Source organism: Lontra canadensis, unplaced genomic scaffold, assembly GCF_010015895.1.
Source record: "Lontra canadensis isolate GAN:19392208 unplaced genomic scaffold, GSC_riverotter_1.0 scaffold981, whole genome shotgun sequence".
NCBI classification, from domain to species: Eukaryota; Metazoa; Chordata; class Mammalia; order Carnivora; family Mustelidae; genus Lontra; species Lontra canadensis.
Genome location: NW_022631965.1, coordinates 2038 through 6932, shown reverse-complemented (window position 1 = coordinate 6932; position 4895 = coordinate 2038). Strand labels below are relative to the sequence as shown.

At 40.8% G+C, this 4895-nt stretch overlaps 1 pseudogene; it reads right to left on the bottom strand.

Annotated features, from left to right (window-relative positions):
- Positions 1 to 1406: 1406 nt before the first annotated feature.
- On the bottom strand, positions 1407 to 2337 carry LOC116863367 (annotated as a pseudogene).
- Between the last annotated feature and the right edge of the window lie 2558 nt (positions 2338 to 4895).

The following is a 4895-nucleotide window of genomic DNA, read 5'->3' as shown; positions in this document are numbered from 1 at the left end:
AGAAGGTTGTCAATTTTCTGTTTCTAGAATTACTGCTCTTCTTCTCTTCAATCTCCTGTTGGATTTGTAGGTGTTCGGAATGGTTTGATAAGCTATTTAGCTGATGTCCTGCTACCTGATGTTGTCTCAGCCTGCTACTTCTCCGCCATCTTGACTCTACCTCTGATTTCTTCTTACTGATGAATTAGTTCATTGATTCAAGTAACAGTTATTGACAATCTATGTAGAAGGTATTTGTCACTTTGCTGGAGGTGCAGCAAAATTCTACTCTATGGGATTTTCATTATACTGTGGTAGAAAAGCATAAAAAATAAACAAAAATACGAATAAACTAATTTCAAAAACTAAATAAGCAAACCAGCCAGTTTTGTGATGGAAAATGATGTGGATCGAGTAGTGGTCCATTCAGCAGGATAATCACACAGGGCCTAAAGAGATATCTTTGACTCAGAACTGAATGAAGAGGAGGCAGATGAATGATAGCCAGAGGAACTTCCTTCATCTTAGGTGGGGACAACAAATTCAAAGCCTCAAAAAGGAAAGGGCTGGGATCTGATGTGTTAATTTGCTGTTGATTCCCCATGATCTGGAAAATATGGAGTACATGCTACGTGTGAACTTAATATATGATGGTATCTTTTTTACATTTGGAAAGATTAAATAAGGGTGAGTTTTGTTACTTGTGGAGGACACTGTACACATTTAGGAAGCTGTAAGTGATAGATGAAACTCATGCTTCCTTGAGTTTTGTTATAGTTGGCATTTCCTTAATATACTGGGGTTTTTAGCAAAATGAATTTATTACATATGATCAGCAGATAGTTGTTGCTGATATATTATTCTCTCAAAGTTCATGGAAAATTTCAATATAAAATACGATTTAATACAGCATACAATCACAGGGGCCTTGAGGATCTCCACACATTTTTTGTGCATGTTGACATTCAGCTGGGAGACCTGGTCCCAGCCTTCTGGTTAAGTTTGCCAACCAAGGTGGCTGGACTTTTTCTAGCCATATGGATGAGATTCTAATTCTTTTTTTTTTTTTTTCAAGTATCACAATGTTGAGATTCTACTTCTGAGATGATTAGCCTTCTCTAAAGGGACTGATAAAGCCCTCTGTAAGCCGAAAGGAGAAGAGACAGGACAGAGGGGACTGGGGATGAACCAGGGGGCCTCCAGGGAGGGGGGAGAACAGCCCTACAACAGCAGTAGGGAACTCTGAAGAAAGGCTTTCTTCTAGTAGTTTCTAGAACCTAAAGAGGGGTCTGGTCAGAGCCCTTGAAGGGATCCCGGAGTACCCGGGATGCCAGGGAGGTACTTGTCCTGGGTTAATGAGAAGTCCTAGCCAATGGTCCCCAGTCCTGGAAGACACCGCTCAGGTTGTGTGCCAGGATAGCCCTCAACTAAGACAGCTGGGCCCACACGACCACACTGGAATGGTCACATGGACTTCATACTGACCAGCCCAAAACTGCCTGTCCTGCTCCCAGTGTTGGAAAGACACAAAGCTGACACCCATCTTGACTTTGGAGAACACGTGGGTGACCTGAAAGAAGACATTGCTGTTCCACTGTTGGATGGGAATGGGCACAACAGAGAATTTATCCAGCACAGTCTGTTTGGCATCTAGAAGATGAACAAGGAGTCAGTACATGCTGCCGTTGTTGTGTCGGGCTCCCCACCAGGGACACAAACCTCAGTCTTGTCACTATCCAGCATCTCTGGCCACAACCCCTCTTCCTCCAGGTCCAACACCTGTTTTTTGCAACACCAGCCTAAGGAAGACAGGAAGCAGGTCTGCAAGGGGGCCTGCGGCACTATTGGCCTTTTTACCACCACCACCCAGAGGTCCCCAACATGCTGCTCCATCCATTTACGAAGTCCTTCCTGGCTGTAGGAGTTGCGGATGAAGTTGCATCCCAATGGGCTGCGCTGGCAGAGGTGGCCCAGAAGGCAGGGCCTGCCAAAGCAGGTGGAGGTAGGGGGAGAGGGTGGGCGTAGGGCAGACAGTTGGGGCAAGCAGCAGCAGGGTGCCATGGTCCCAGCCCGGACTGAGCAGTCACAGGGCCTGCCATCCACGAGGGCGTGCCAGCCCCGACACACTCTGTGGCAGCATCCCAGCAGCATTCATGGGCCACGTGGCTCAGTACCACAAGGAGCAACTCCAGTGGCAGTTGGCTCAGGACCTGCACCTCCTTGGCTTTGGCATGGGGACTGGGGCAGTCATGCCCTGGGAGGCCAAGACACCCATGGTCACCAGCCCAGCCTGTGCCAGGCCTGTCAGTGACTTGGATCAGAGCAAGGGTTCCTTGCTTTGCCAGTGGACTCTCTCCTCTACATAAGATACTGTTAATTAATTTGATTTATCAATGTGTTCTCAAATATACAAGCAGTTTTTTCATATTGATTTCCATTTAATATGGTAATTAATTACTATTTTCATAAGAAGCAATACCAAAAAAATTTTACTTGAACTCTGAATGGACACAAAAGTGCTGAAGGCTTCACATAAGAAGATGGAAACATGGAAATAAACATTTGTGTAGGGGGGAAAAAAACGAACGTGGGAAAGACCTTTTACAAAGCCTAAGAGCAATATTTATTTAAATGCACATGAGGAATATTTTTACCACCTAATTTTTTGTTCGAACAAATTTAAATATTCCTAATGAATTATGGAATGCGTTTAACTTGGATAATAAGTAAAAACAAGTTAACATTAAATTGTAAAAATATTGACTTTGAAAATGCTCAGATGTATTAAAATATTTTTAGCATATTGTATTTCTGGAGAGGCTAAAACTGCTTTCTTTTTTGCAAACTTCCAACTTGGTTAGGTAGAATTATTTAAAATCCTGAAGTGAGTCACTGTGCGGAACCTCTTGGCAAACATACAGAGTGCTTCTTGCTGAGTGTGTCATCCTGCTACTAGGGCAATTTCACATTTGTTACCATGGCAAAATCACAAATTACTTTTGTTTTCCACCTAAATCTCAGTAGATAAATAATAAATATCATAGAATGATATTTATCATTGCCTGAAACATAGATTTAACTTGAAGTAGTGACTTTCTATTTAAAAGAGAATATACTAACCAGTACAGAAATCTAACTTTCTTAAATCATCTCTCCCCAGTGTATTGTCTTCCTGTTACTTAAGTATTTCCCACTTGTAACTATTGACAATCTTTTGCAATTTGTGAATTAAATTAGTTCCAAGGACCACAACAGTTTTAAATTAGTGTTTGCTTCATTTAGTACTTAAAACAGTTTTCATTTAAAATTTAAAAATATTCTTATATGATATCATATTCTACATACAAAAGATATAATCCAGAGACCAAATGGTTTATTAACCAGATTGAATAGTCAGGTAATAGAAATGGAAGAAATTCACTGGGGTTTATTCCACTAGACTGTAAAATCATGAAAGCAGGTATATTATATATCTTGACTACAAATTATTACTTAATTCCCTTCAGCTTGCATGGGCCTTACCTAATTTAGTAGGTACTTTGTAACTTTTGTTCAGTGAGCAATTTAATTGGTGATCATTGGAAAGGCAAGTAAGAAAAGAGGGATAAGAGTTTGTGAGACTTGAAGATGTTGATTAAAAATTAAGCATAATTGGGGGCCTCTAGGCAGAGCTGTCTTGGTTTTGGCTCTGGTCGTGAACTCAGGGCCATGAGATGGAGTCCTATGTCAGGCTCCATGCTCAGAGGGGAGCCTACTTAGGACTCTCCCTCTCCCTCTCTTTCTGCCTCCCCTTTCTATCTCTCCCTCTCTCAAATAAAAGCATAACTGGTTTGGTCTAACAAATAAGGAGCTTAGAAATTGTCACTCCATCCTAACAAGTAAAAAGCTGAAAAATAAGGAACTCTTCTTAGATTTTTCAGAGAGTGAGTTCATGGACAAACCCCTGCTCCTAAAACATGAGAGACAGACAGGCAGATCCAGAGAATTACAACCTTCCAGAATAGAAACTTCCACAGAAACCAGTGCTGGGGTTGGGAAACCTAAACGGTAGTTAGTGTATTGCTTGAAGGTTTAGTGTGGTTATGACTCTGATAAGAACTCTATTGGGGAAAAAACAAAAACCGACTGCAAGGGGACCCAGCCATAGGGAACCTCCACACATTTGTGTGTTTTACCTCAAGGAGCTCTACCAGGTCCTCATAGATAACAGTGGAGAAAAATTTCCTCATGCCTCTAGGAGGAGAAAAGAAAAAAAGAACCATTTTGAAAAATACCCCTTTTATCTACATAAGAACAACCCAAATGCGGATGGAAAGTATCAGTGAACAAAGGAAATTGAGAGAGACTCCATATTCATGGATAAAGATTCAATGTGGTCAAGATAACAGTTCACCAAAAATTGGTCTATAGATTCAACACAATCCCAGTCAAAATCTCATCAAGTTAATTTATGGATATCAGCAAACTGTTTCTAAATATACTTGAGAGGGCTGAAGATCAAGAATAGCCAACATAATATTGAGGGAGAAGAACAAAGTCAAAGCACAGGTAATACTCTTCTTCAAGACTTACTATAAAACTATAATAATCAAGATAGCGTGATTATTGGTAAAAGAATAGACAGATTAATGGCATGGATTAGAGAACCCATTGTCAGATCCACAGAAGTATGTCAACTGATCTTTGACAAAGGAACAAAGGCAATATACTAGAGCAATGAATTCTTCTCACCCAATAAAGCTGCAACTAGACGTTCACATGGGGGGGGAGACACAGACCATATACCATTCATGAAAATTGACTCAAAATGGATCACAGACTGAAATGTAAAATCCAAAAGTGTGTAACTCCTACAATATAGTATAGGAGAAAATCCATAGCCTGGGATCTGGTAATGATTTTTAGGTACAACATTA